This window comes from Mustela erminea, chromosome 4, assembly GCF_009829155.1.
Source record: "Mustela erminea isolate mMusErm1 chromosome 4, mMusErm1.Pri, whole genome shotgun sequence".
NCBI lineage: Eukaryota > Metazoa > Chordata > Mammalia > Carnivora > Mustelidae > Mustela > Mustela erminea.
In genome coordinates this window covers 41,159,896-41,174,281 of record NC_045617.1, presented here as the reverse complement: position 1 = coordinate 41,174,281, position 14,386 = coordinate 41,159,896, and the positions used below count along the sequence as shown (strand labels likewise).

General features: G+C 43.6%; 1 pseudogene; it reads right to left on the bottom strand.

Annotated features, from left to right (window-relative positions):
- Window positions 1-11,471: 11,471 nt before the first annotated feature.
- Window positions 11,472-14,042, bottom strand: LOC116588233 (annotated as a pseudogene).
- Between the last annotated feature and the right edge of the window lie 344 nt (window positions 14,043-14,386).

Here is a 14,386-nt window from a genome sequence, read left to right as displayed (position 1 = left end):
AGTGGGAGAGGGAGAAGCAGGCTTCCCAACTGAGCCACCCAGGCATCCCTAGACATTAGATCTTGTTCCTATTTAGTGGCTACAGGAAATTATATTATAGCCTTAGACTGAAAAGGGGGGCAGAAAGTGAAGAACTGGCTCCCAGTCTCCTAGATAAAGAATTAAAACACACATATACACTCAAAAATGGGTGTATTGCCCCAAGCCATTTAATTTACAAGATTCGGAGCGCCTGGGTGGCTCAGTCATTCAGCGGTTGCCTTTGGCTCAGATCATGATCCCAGGGTCTTGAGATCAAGCCCCGAACTGGGCTCCCTGCTCAGCAGGACCCCGGCTTCTCCCTCTCCCTCCGCTTCTCCCCCTCCCTCCGCTTCTCCCCCTGCTTCTGTTCCCTCTCTCGTTGTCTCTCTCTCTCCGTCAAATAAATAAATAAAATCTTAAAATAAATAAAATAAAATTTGAATTTTAAAGTCCAGAAGTTTGTGCCCTTATTCTAATGAATTATTTTGCCGTCTACAATTAGAAGTCTTGTGACAAGGAACATGAGAGCTATTTAAAAGAGACCTGTACAATTTAGGCAGAATAATTGCAGTCCTGAAGAGGGCAAGTAATTAAATACAGCCTGCATCCTGCATTTTAGGATATTTTAAGGCATCTGATGGCTTTATGCCTGGTTCCTAGGATTCACATGTTGAGAGCCTTTTAGGCTTTCTTTTAAAATATGTATTTAAAGCCATTAATTCTCTCTTGTAGCAAACAGAAAAAAGAACCTTCTATAGACTCTCCCTCAAGGGACACCTGGGTGGCTCAGTGGGTTAAAACCTCTGCCTTTGGCTCGGGTCATGATCCCAAGGTCCTTGGATGGAGCCCCACATCAGGCTCTCTGCTCAGCAGGGAGCCTGCTTCCTCCTTTCTCTCTGCCTGCCTCTCTGCCTACTTGTGATCTTTGTCTGTCAAATAAATAAATAAAATCTTAAAAAAAAAAAATCTCCCTCAACTCCTGCTAATCCAGGGAAGCCAACCGAATTTTTCAAGAAGACAGCTTACAGTCTCCGGGTCTCCTAAGACGGTCATTGACCTGATCCAATCATTAAAAAATCATTAAATCATTTTCACTGAGGCAGCATTAAAGACACTTTATCAAAATAATGTTTTGAGGGGCCTCTGGCTGGGTCAGTTAGTAGAGTGTGAGACTCTTGATCTTGGGGTTGTGAGTTCAAGCCCCACATTGGATGTAGAGATAACTTTACAAATAACAATGTTTCGATCTTTTAAAAAACATGTTTAAGGTAAAAGAGGCAAACGGCATAAGAGAATATCCAGTGAAATGTTAGTTTCTTTCTGGCTTCCCTCCTTCGAAGGAAACACTCTCCTTTTAAATGTGTAAACATATTTGTAGCCATTATAGAGACTTATATTTGATAACATCATCTCTTCAACAATCAACAAATATGTTTTTTTAATTTTTTTTAATGACCATGAAGGCAATTAAATTTTCGGGGCTGTGCTTTGGAGGAGATAAACAGAGGGAGGTGAAAGAGTACATGAGGCGCCGCCTGGGGGGCTCAGTCGTTCAGTGTCTGCCTTTGGCTCAAGTCATAATCCCAGGGTCCTGGGATGGAGCCCTGCATCAGGCTCCCTGCTCAGCGGGGAGCCTGCTTCTTCCTCTCCTACACCCCCTGCTTGTGTTCCTTCTCTCGCTGTGTGTCTCTCTGTCAAATAAATAAATAAATAAAATCTTAAAAAAAAAAAAGAGAGAGAGAGAGAGAGAAAGAGTACAGGAGGGTGAAAGAAGGAGTCTGATTTTGATGGGGTGGCCAGAGAAGACCTGTCCTAAAAGATATTTGGGGCACCTACCTGCCTTAGTTGGTAAAGCATGTGACTCTTAATCTCAGGGTCATGAGTTCAAGCCCCACACTGGGCATAGAGCTTACTTAAAAAAAAATTTAGGGGCCCCTGGCTGGTCAGTTGGTAGAGCATGTGACTCCTGATCTTGGGGTTGTAGGTTTGAGCCCCATGTTGGCTATAGAAATTACTTTAAAATTTTTTTTCAAATAAATAATTAAAAAGATGACATTTCATTTTTATTTTAAAGATTTTATTTATTTATTTGTCAGAGAGAGCACAAGCAAGGGGAGCAGCAGGCAGAGGGAGAAGTAGGCTCCCTGCTCCACAGGGATGCCCAATGCAGGACTCAATGACAGGACCCTGGGATCATGACCTCAGCTGAAGGCAGACATTTAACCGACTGAGCCTCCCAGGTGTCCTAAAATGACATTTCAGTTGACCATGAGGAGATAGCAAAGTTAAAGCTGGGATGGAGAGTGTTCCCCTGGAAGGTTTCTCAGTAGTTGGACAAAACAAGGAAAAAGGAAAGGGCATTAGAGGAACAAAATGTCAATGTGATGAGACAGGAGGACAGTGGCAGGCGTGAGGGACAGGTGGTCTTTTCAGGATAAAGAGTTTCGGGATTTTACTCTAAGTGCCTTTGGAAGCATTAAGGACTCTTAAGAGGGGATGTGAGATGTGTGGTTACTTTTCTAAAAGCCCTTGCTGGTAGATTATTTCCAAAGATGGCCACAACCATCCACACCATCCCACACACCCTTTTGCAAATGAGACTTTGCCTCTCCTCCCTGCTATTTTCCCTCTTTTTGAATGTGGGCAGACCTTGTGATTTGCTTTTAACCAATAGAATGTGGTAGAAATAACAGTGACACTGCAGCTTCTGAGATTGGACCATAAAAGGCTTTGCTACCTCCTCTTTCACTTTTTGGAGCCCAGAGCCACCATGAAAAGAAGTTTGGGCTAGCGTGCTTGAGAAGCCTCATGGACAGGGAAGCCATCCATGAAGGATGCTATAGCACAGGAGTAGAGAGGCCCCAGGTTTCCAGCCATCCCACCTGAGGGACCAGACGTGGAAGTGACCATCTTGGATTCTCCATCCCACATTGCAGCCACATAAGCAAGTCTAACACCACATGGAACACAGACTTGCTATTCCAGGTGAACCCTGCTCAACCAACCCACAGAATCATGAGTAAATAAGATGGCTGCCGTTGTTGTTGTTGTTTTTAGTAGGCTCAACACCCAAGGTGGCACTTGAACTCACAACCCCTAGATCAAGATTCACATACTATACTGACTGAGCCAGCGAGGCACACCTAAAATAGTTGTTTTCTTTTTTTTTTAGATTTTTGTGTTTTTTTTTTTGACAGAGAGAGATCACAAGTAGACAGACAGACAGGCAGAGAGAGAGAGAAAGGAAAGCAGGCTCCCTGCTGAGCAGAGAGCCCGATGCGGGACTCAATCCCAGGACCCTGAGATCATGACCTGAGCCGAAGGCAGCGGCTTAACCCACTGAGCCACCCAGGTGCCCTAAAATAGTTGTTTTTTAAAGACATTAGGATTTGGGGGTACCTGGGTGGCTCAGTTGGTTGGGCAACTCCCTTCGGCTCAGGTCTAGATCCTGGAGTCCCGGGATCAAGTCCCACATTGGGCTCCCTGCTCGGCAGGGAGTCTGCTTCTCCCTCTGACCCTAACCCCCTCATGTTCTTTCTCTCTCATTCTCTCTCTCTCAAATAAATAAATAAAATCTTCCAAAAAAAAAAAAAAAAGACCTTAGGATTTGGGATGGATTGTTACACAGCAGTAGATAGCTGATGCCTATATTCTCTCTGATGTGGGGGAAGTGGATTGCAGATTTAAGGGTGGAAGAAGAAATAACAGTGAAAAGTGACAGGACTGGGTAGATTTTACAATTTCAGATTATAGATTTTATAAATTTCAGAGATAGCATAGATAAGATTTGTAGGTAGCTTCTTCAATATGGGTGGTCAAGGAAGGAACTCCTCCCATGCATTTGGTTTGAGCAACTAGATGCATGGTAATGCCATTTATTAAAATAAGACCCAGATAGGAACAGAAATGGGAGGGCAGCAGGATATGGATTGTTACTTGATTTCTTTTTTTTTTTTTTTTTAAGATTTTATTTATTTATTTATTTGACAGACAGAGATGACAAGTAGGCAGAGAGGCAGGCAGAGAGACAGGCGGAAGCAGGCTCTCCAAGGAGCAGAGAGCCCGATGCGGGGCTCGATCCCAGGACCCTGGGATCATGACCTGAGCCGAAGGCAGAGGCTTTAACCTACTGAGCCACCCAGGCGCCCCTGTTACTTGATTTCTAATATTCTAGTTATTGAATATTGCCCCAGGACAACTTCCTTTAATCCTGTAATTTTGGCTATTTCTTAGATATCTATCATGTTGTCTTTGGAATACATAATGAATTTTTCCAACTTAGAGCCATGAGCAAACTGAAAACGGCATTTGTAATTACCCAAGTAAAGTCCCAGACTAGTAAAATGGAATTGCTACATGTAGACTTCCACTAAAAAAAAAAAAAAAAAAAAAAAAAAATCAAGGGGCGCCTGGGTGGCTCAGTGGGCTAAAGCCTCTGCCTTCGGCTCAGGTCATGATCCCAGGGTCCTGGGATCGAGCCCTGCATCGGGCTCTCTGCTCAGTGATGAGCCTGCTTTGCTTTCTTTCTCTGCCTGCCTCTCTGCCTACTTGTGATCTCTGCCTGTCAAATAAATAAATAAAATCTTAAAAAAAAAAATCTACTAGAGAAGCACTTGGCTGGTTTAGTCTATACAGCATCCAATTCTTTTTTTTTTTTTTTAAGATTTTATTTATTTATTTGAAAGAGAGAGAGACAGCAAGAGAGGGAACACAAGCAGAGGGAGTGGGAGAGGGAGAAGCAGGCTTCCTGCCAAACAGGGAGCCTAATGTGGGGCCTGGATTCCAGGACCCTAGGGTCATGACCTGAGACAAAGAGAATCACCATCCAGGTGCCTGTATAGCATACAATTCTCAATCTCAGTCATGAGTTCAAGTCCCACTTCTGGGGTTTACTAAATAAATAAATAAATAAGTATCTACTAGAATGAGATCTAGGAATTGTCACTTATACATTTACTCAGTGTTACTTACAAAAGTGGCAGACATTGTCAGTCAGCTACTTACCAGCCATTCCCAAACCCACTTCCCTGTTCTCCTGTGCCTACTTCCCAAGCTCGATGGGAAAAGTCAGATACTCAAACTCTGAGACTCCTTAGTATTTGGTCAGTAAAAAGTAAGGAGGGAATCTTGCTGGAGACCTTCTAGGAAAGAGTTTGCTCTCTGATAAGAGAAGCCAATGAAATCAGAAGAGCCCCTTAACAATACACTTTCCTGCTTTGAACACAGCTGTGTAAGAACATGGTATTTGGAGATAGGGAAGCCATCTTACAACAATGAGGTACGAAGCCTAAGACAAAAACCCTGTCATAGAAATAGAAGAATAGAAAGAAAGAGTCTGAATGACTTTGTTGAAGTACTGTACTCAGACCTGGAAAGGCTTATCCCCAAACTTATTTCATGAGACATTTTTTTTTTTTTTAAGTAGGCTCCATATCCAGGTTGGAGTCCAACACAGGACTCAAACTCATAACCCTGAGATCAAGGCCTGAGTGAAGTCATCAGTCAGAAACATAACCAACTGAGCCACCCAGACACGCCTAGAAGTCTATTCTTGAAACCATTGCTCCCCCACACTGTCCAGCCATGGTGCAAATAGAAAATGATACTATTCGTACAGCACACTGACCTAAATGGACAGGCTACTTGCAGCCAGAGGTGACTGACCAGAGACTTTGGTCCCCTCAGGTCCTGCCCAGCTGTCCCAAAAGGCTAAAGGAATCAATAACTTAGCCACATCTATAATCCATTTATTTGCACATAAGTGGTAGCAGCAAACCAGTTAGGAAGTTCTGCTTATATCACCAAAGATGGGTGAGGATATGTACCGGCTTGGTGGGTAGAGGGTGCAACTTTTGATCTTGGGTAGTGAGTTCAAACCCCACCCTGGGGGTGCCTGGGTGGCTCAGGGTTAAAGCCTCTGCCTTCAGCTCAGGTCATGATCCCAGGACCTGGGATGGAGCCCCACATCAGGCTCTCTGCTCAGCAGGGAGCCTGCTTCCTCCTCTCTCTGTCTCTGCCTGCCTCTCTGCCTACTTGCACCAGCCTGCTCACCCAGAGAAGTATACTTTGTGAGAGCCAATGGAGAGGGGTCTGAGTTGCTGGAATCTGTTTCTTATGAATTCATGACATAATGAGTATAAAAAATAAACCCTCTAGAATGTGAAAGAAAAGATAGGCAATATCACTAGTCATTAAATAAATGTTAATTATTGGGACAAAGATGAGATACTACTACCTATGAAAATGGCTGAAACAGGGGCACCTGGATGGCTCAGCCATTTGAGCATCCAAACTGGTTTTGGCTCAGGTCACGATCTCAGGGTCCTGAGGTCAAGACCTGTGTCGAGCTCCACACCCAATAGGGAGTCTGCTTGAGATTCTCTCTGCCCCTCTTCCTGACTCTCTCAAATAAATAAATAAATAAATAAATAAATAAATATTTTTTAATGGCTAAATTAAAAAAATAATAATAACAGCAAATGCTGGCAAGGATGTGGAAAAACTGAATCTCTTGTACATTGGTGGTGGGCATGTAAAATGACATAGCCACTCCATACAACAGTTGGTTTGATCTCATGAGTTGTGTGATTGAGGCCCTCGTCAGGCTCCATTCTCAGTGGAGCCTACTTGAGATTCTCTCCCTCTTCTCCCTTCCTCTAAAATAAATAAATATTTTTTAAAAAATTAAACTTGCAGTTACTGTACAACCCATCAATCGCTGTTATGGGCACTTATCTCCAAGAAATGAAAACATGTTTATATTAAAAACCTGTACATGATTGTTCATGGCAGCTTTAATACTAGCCAAAGCCTCTATACAACCCAGATGCCTTTATTTTTTTTTAAAGATTTTATTTATTTATTTAATAGAGAGAGAAATCACAAGTAGACAGAGAAGCAGGCAGAGAGAGAGGGAGAAGCAGACTCCCTGCTGAGCAGAGAGCCAGATGTGGGGCTCAATCCCAGGACCCTGAAACCAAGACCTGAGCCAAAGGCAGAGGCTTAACCCACTGAGCCACCCAGGCACCCCAATCCAGATGCTTTTCAACAGATAAATGGTTAAACAGACTGGGGTATAACCATACCATGGAATACTACTGAGCAATAAAAAAAATGAACTATTGAAACATGCCAACAACTTAGATGAATCTCTAAGGCCTTTACACTGAGTGAAAAAAACGGTCTCAAAAGGTCACATTCTGTATGATGTCATTCATATAACATTTTTAAAGGACAAAATTGTAAAGATGGAAAACAGACTAGTGGCTGCCAGGGGTTAGGCTCGGATTGAGAAAGGGGAAGGTGTGGAGCACAAGTACTCTTTGTGGTGATGGAATAGTTCTTTATCTTGATTGTGATAGGGGTTAATTGAAGCTACACATGTGATAAAATTGCACACACACTGGGGCACCTGGGTGGCTCAGTTGGTTAAGTGTCTGCCTTTGGCTCAGGTCATGATCCCAGGGTCCTGGGATTGAGCCCCACGTCGGCTCCCCACTCCATAGGTGGCCTGCTTCTCCTTTTCCTTCTGCCTGCCACTCCTCCTGCTTGTGCTCTCTTTTTCTCCCTCTGTCAAGCAAATACATAAATTTGTATAAATTTATACATAAATAAATAAATTTTAAAACAACAACAACTGTGCACACATTATACCACTGTCAATTTCCTGGTTTTGATGTTGTGCCATAGTATGGAAAATGTAACCATTGGGAGAAACGGTGAAGGATACACTGTACCTCTTTATACTATTTTTGCAAATTTTTATGAATCTATAATTATCTCAAAATAAAAATTTTTTAAAGATATAAAGATTAGACAGGTACCTGGGTAGCTCAGTGGGTTAAAGCTTCTGCCTTTGGCTCAGGTCATGATATCAGGGTCCTGGGATCCAGCCCTGCATCTGGCTCTCTGCTCAGCAGGGAGCCTGCTTCCTCCTCTCTCTCTGCCTGCCTCTCTGCCTACTTGTGATCTCTGTCTGCCAAATAAATAAATAAATAAAATCTCAAAAAAAAAAAAGATATAAAGATTAGAAATAAAATATCCTTACTTGTAGGTACATAGAAAACTGAAGAACCTACAAGTTCTCAAGTTAATAACAGAACCTAGCCATGTTTTTGGATGTAAATTCAATAAACAAAGATATTTGCATTTTTCTTGATAAGAAAAGGGTAGAAAATGTGCTTTTAGAGGTAGAGATATCACTTGCAATGGTAAAAAAAAGATTAATAAATCTCAGATAACGAAAAGTTTTTTTAAAAAAGGTTTTATTTATTTGAGAGAGAGGGAGAATACAGAGGGAGAGGGAAAGGGAGAAGCAGACTCCCCGCTGAGTGGAGAGCTGGACACGGGACTTGATTCCAGGACCCTGAGATTGTGACCTGAGCCGAAGGCAGCTGCTTAACCAACTGAGCCACTCAGGCACCCCAGAAAATGAAAAGTTTAAAAAATGTTTTAAGTCACTAAAATTCTAAGTGAACGGACAGACATGTCAAAAGTGTTCATAGATAGGAAGACTCAACAGTGTAAAGATATTAATTCTCTCCAAATTGCAACAGCAGTAAACAATTTGTTTCTTGCTCCCGTTACATGAGGGCTGCAGACCATGTGATTTCTCCTACTGAGATCCCAGCTAAAGAGGCAGCCACTCTTTGTGACATATTCTTATAGCACAGGGCAAAAGCTCAAGGTGAGAAAAGCAGGGGTCGAGAAGCACTAAAGTACACAACATTTTTAAAGCTTCTGCTCCAACCTGGTGTTGGTCAAGGCAGGTCACACAAGCTCCAAACCAGTGCGGCAGAGGAGTCTACACCACTATAGGAAAGCATGGCAAAGTAGGATGAGAATAAACAATTGTGAATAAACAATGCCACCCACCACATAGATTCTCTGGGATTTCAAATCAAGATCACAAAAATTTCATGGAAGGCACCTGGCTGGCTCAGGAGAGTATATGACTCTTGATCACCAGGTTGGGAGTTTGAGCCCCACATTTGGCAGAGTTACCTTTAAGAAACTTTTTTAATTAAAAAAACTAATTACAAAATTTTCATAGATCCAGACAAGCAAGTCCTAAAATGTCTATGGAAGACAAAAGAGCTTAGAACACTTGAGATTTCTTTTTCTTTTTTTTAAGATTTTATTTATTTATTTATTTATTTGACAGAGAGAGAATGAGAACAGGAACACAAGCTGGGGGAGTGGGAGAGGGAGAAGCAGGCTTCCTGGTGAGCAGGGAGACCAACATGGGGCTCATTCCCAGGACCCTGGGATCATGACCTGAGCCGAAGGCAGAGGCTTAACGACTGAGCCATCCAGGTTCCCCAGAATACTTGAGAATTCTTATGGAAAAGAAGTAGGTCAGGGTAGGATGTCTATGATCAGAAATCAAGATTTAGGGGCTCCTGGGTGGCTCAGTGGGTTAAAGCCTCTGCCTTCAGCTCAGGTCATGATCTCAGGGCCCTGAGATCGGGGCCCACATCAGGCTCTCTGCTCTACAGGAAGCCTGCTTCCCTCTCTCTCTTTGCCTGCCTCTCTGCCTACTTGTGATCTCTCTCTCTGTTGAATACATAAATAAAATCTTAAAAAAAAAAAAAAAAGAAATCAAGATTTAATGAAAAACTACCAGTTTTCAGGCGGTATGGTAGTAGCACAGGAGTAGGCAAATGGAGAAAAAAGAGGAATAGGCAAAGGGAACAAAATAGAGAACCCAAAACAGATTCAAGCATACATGAAAATTCATTATAAGATAGCTTTGGCATTGTAAATGAGAGGAGAAATGAATTTCAGATGGAATATGTACTTAAATGTGAAAGGAAAAACTTTAAAACTTTCTAAAAAGATTTTATTATTTATTTATTTTTATTTTTAAAAATATTTTACTTATTTATTTGATAGAGAGACAGCAAAAGAGGAAACATAAGCAGGGGGAAAGGGAGAAGGAGAAGAAGGCTCCCCACTCAGGAGGGAGGCTGATGCGGGGCTTAATCCAAGGAACCTGGGATTATGACAGCCGAAGGCAGATGCGCCAACGATAAGCCACCCAGGTGCCCCAAGATTTTATTTTTTAAAGTACTCTCAACACCCAACGTGGAGCTTGAACTCACAATCCCGAGATGAAGAGTGACTTGCTCTACTGACTGAGCCAATCAGGTGCCCCAAAACTTTAAAACTTTTGGAAGAAAATACAGAAGAATATTTGTATACCTCAGGGTCAGGAAGGATTTCTCAAAATACATGAAACAGGGGTGCTGGAGTTGCTCAGATGGTTAAGGTCTGCTTCCATTGTGATCTTCAGATCCTGAGATGGAGCCCCACGGCGGGCTTTCTGCTCAGTGAAGAGTCTGCTTCTCCCTCTCCCTCTGCCTCTCTTCTGCTTGTGCTCTCTCTGTCTCTCTCTCTCAAAGAGATAAATTAAACCTTAAAAAATACATGAAGTAGAGCAAAACGCAAGACCAATTAACAAAAAAGAGAACAAGAAAATTTATTAAATATTAAAGATATTCAATTGTACTGCTAATTGGAGAAATACCAATCACAACTATAATAAGAAATAGTTTCACACACACACAATCCAAAGATGTAGAGGAAGGGGAACTTTAACACATTGTTGATAGGGATGAAAATTGATACAACTGGTTTAGAAAACAATTTGGTGGGGCACCTGGGTGACTCAGTCAGTAAACTGGCTGGCTCTTGATTTTGGCTTCTGTCATGATCTCAGGGTCATGACATGGAACCGGGGGTCAATGCTGAGTGTGGAGCCTGCTTGGGATCCTCTTTCTCCTACTCTCTCTGCTCCTTTCCTGCTCACACACTCTCTTGCTCTCAAATAAATAAATCTTGAAAGAAAGAAAGAAAGAAAACACTCCGGCATTACCTAGGATTGACTATTGACTACTGACTACCTAGTAGTAGTCAGACTACTGACTACCTAGTAATGACTACTGACTACCTAGTAAATTTGAACACTTACATTCCTTAAGACCCAACAATTCCACTTCTAGATAATCATCCTGAAAGCTCTTACACATATGCATCGGGAGAAATATTTGAGTGTTCATAGCAACAGTGTTTGCAACAGCAAAAACTGGAGCCAACCCCATGTCCAAAAGTAGACTGGATAAATAAATTGCGGTATCTTCTTACAATGAAACACTATATAGCAGAGAAATTGAATAGCTGAATCTCAGAAACAGAATGCTGAGTGAGAAAAGTAAAATGCATAGGAAGAGTGCAAAATGATTCCTTTTTTTTTTTTTTTTTTAGATTCATTTATTTATTTTAGTGAGAGAGAGTGCCTGCTGCATACTCGAACAGGGGTAAGGGTGGGGGGGGGAGGGGAGGACAGAAGGAAAAAATCTCCAGCAGACTCCCTGCTGAGTGCAGAGCCCTGCATGGGGCTCAATCTCACAATCCTAAAATCATGACCTGAGCTGAAATCGAGTTGGCCACTTAACTGACTGAGCCACCTAGGCTCTCCCAGATTGCTTCCATTTACAAAAAGTCCAAAACTAGGCAAAAAACTGTACAAACTGTACAAAACTGGGCAAAACTGTACAATGTTGTGTTTAGGGATACATTTATTTGTGATAAGAGAGTTATTAATACACACAGGGAACTTTTTTTTTTTTTGGTTGTCAAATGATTCTTCATTGAAATATTTCCTTTGAAATGTTTCCCCTGTAGTTTCTAACCAGCTGGGCATTTCACTGCACCACTATTGATGTTCTCTACAATGTCATGAGGGTGGTAGCCATCAATATTGCAGCCAACAGACCAAGCAGTCTCTAGGATCTCTTTAATGATTCCAGAGAGTTCTCTGGCTAAGGATCAATGCTGCATATTCTGGGGAATGTTGACAGTCTCATCAGATTTGGTATTTCCTCTGTGCTTAATGTTTTTCTGCTTCTTTCTGTCTCTTGGAAGTTCCTTGAAGGCTCTGATAATTGGGGCAGAGGCAGAAGGTGCTACTTCAATCTGGGCCGGTGTGTTCTGAATAGTCAGTTTCACTGTAATCCTCAGATCCTTTCAATTACTGGTGCCAGACTCTTTTGGAGACTGACCCAAGGGTTCAATCTCAGGGGCCAGGTCAGACATGGCACTGACTTCTCCACCAGTGTACCTTAGGTATACAACCTTGGTCTTGTTGGGGTCAAACGTAGGTGGCATACTGGGCACAGCCACTGTCAGAGGAACCTGTATTCGGGATGACTGAAGTGAGTTGCACCTTCACCTGCTCCAAGCTGAAAACTGAAAAAGATAATACAGAATTTAGTATGGTGGTTTCCTCTAGAGGAAAAGGCGGATATGATCATGGAGAGGCTCATGGAAGTAAGTTTCCCTGGGTAGAAGCCTTAGCAAGGGTAGTTTCAAGGAGTGGCGGGGTTAGAAGACAGAATGGTGGGCTGAAGGACAAATTGAAGCTAATGGCACGAATGACAGCTAGCGCAGTCAACTCATGAAAGAAATGTTGCTGGACGTCAGAGCAAATTAGATTCTCAGAAAGCAGGGAAAATGATCACTGGCAGAACAGACTTCTTTCTCATGAGACAGAAAGAGGGTGTGGTGAGGTGGATCTGTGAGGCTGGCTTTGCTTGAGCTGAATAGAGGTACAAGAATGGAACTGTAGGCTGGGAGCCTTCCTCATAGAGAGGGAGGGTCAGAATCTCTTTTCATTAGTTTTCCAAAGACTGCGTGCCCTCTTGGAGACGAGCAAATAAGATCTCCAAGCAGCTCAGCAACTGTCTGCTTTGGCTCTCACGGGGCCCCTCTGCCAGGAATTCCCACTAGTCAAAGCCTGGGAACAATTGTGGTTGGCTTCCAGGAGCATTCACATGTTTTATGCGCCAGCTTTCTGTTCCTTTCAGCAGAATTAATGCATGATTGCTGCAACTGCCCACAAATGTAACTTAAAACTCCATCTCATTTCGACTTTATGGTGATGTTATAAAAGCTTCCCAGAGGAAGGGAGCACTCTTTATCTCTGCAAGTTTATTCAAAGGAACGGCTAAGAAAACTCTTTAATCTGGACACATATAAGAAAGAAATGATCAGGTTGAAAAGTCATGCATATGTATCTTGACTTTGGGGGTTCACCTGCAATTCACTGGTGACTTGCCTGGAGAGAAATCCAGAGCTACCAAGGGGCAGGGAAAGGAAATGTGTTCTAACAGCTCCAGATGAAGAGTGACAGGGATGGGAACAACCCTGAAGAGGGTCAAAGCACATGCAGGAGAGGTTTCACACCCTGCCAAGAAAAATTGCTGCCATAGCAATGGGATAGGGAAGCTCTGAAATTGTAGAGGAAAATCCAGTACTCACCCTCTCCTGGTGTGCGTTTGGATCTCTCCACCTGATGCTCCCTGAAAGAGCGGGGGTGGGGGGGGTGGGGGAGACAATTATATTAAGAAAAAGGAGATCATCACGTTTCTTTACCTACGGAAACCAGGCCCATTTCAAAGCAGATCAGAAAAATCGGGTTCAAAATAAGCTTGTTCCAAACCTCGGTAAGACTGAGACACCTTTCTAGGGTTCCGTGTCCCTCTCCTTCCGTGTTGGGGGTGGCAGTTTCCAGTCATGCTTCTCCGGAATGTTGAATGAGGTTCCATTCATTCACACATTCACTTTATTGAGGCTCACTATCTTCAGGGAACTCTTCTAGGTGCTGAAGAAGTAACTAAGAAAAACAGACAACACCGGACCAAGTTAATGGTGTGTATGGTGTGATTTGAATACAGGAGTCAGGAGTGCTCAGTGCATCTGTCTGTATCATCTGGGATGGTTCTGAGAGCTACTTAAAAACCAGCTCTTTGGAACAGGATCTTCCTTACCTTCTCCAGCTCTAATGAGTCTGCGTCATTCATCACTGTTGAGCTCCCACGGAGCCATTCCAGTCAAGCGAGCGAAGAATATACTGAAATATCCATTTGGCCACAGGCTGAGGGATGGTTTTCTCCCAATTCCCCACTCCCCCTCCAATGAACCTCCTGGCCAACCGTGCGCGGAAAAGCTCACCACACCGCAGCCCCCTTCCCGCCCACTCTTCAGAAGGAGGTGCTACTTCTGGCGGACCAGGGAGGGACAGCAGCCCCAGCTGCGAGCGGCCTGCAACCCAGGGACAGCCCACCGGCCTTCCACCTCCCACAGGTCCCCGCAGTGTCGGGCGCTGGCCGCTGCGGGGCGCTGCGGCCCCACTTTAGGAGCCGCGGGTGGGGCGGGGCCAGGGCTGGGAGAGCTGCGGGCGCGGCGAGCTCCGCCACAGGTAACCTGCGGGAGCCGGGGGCGCAGCCCGGCGAGCGGGCGGCGAGAGGCGCGGCGCTGGGCGGCGCCGAGGCCCAGGGGCCGCCGGAGCCTGCGGGAACCCGTC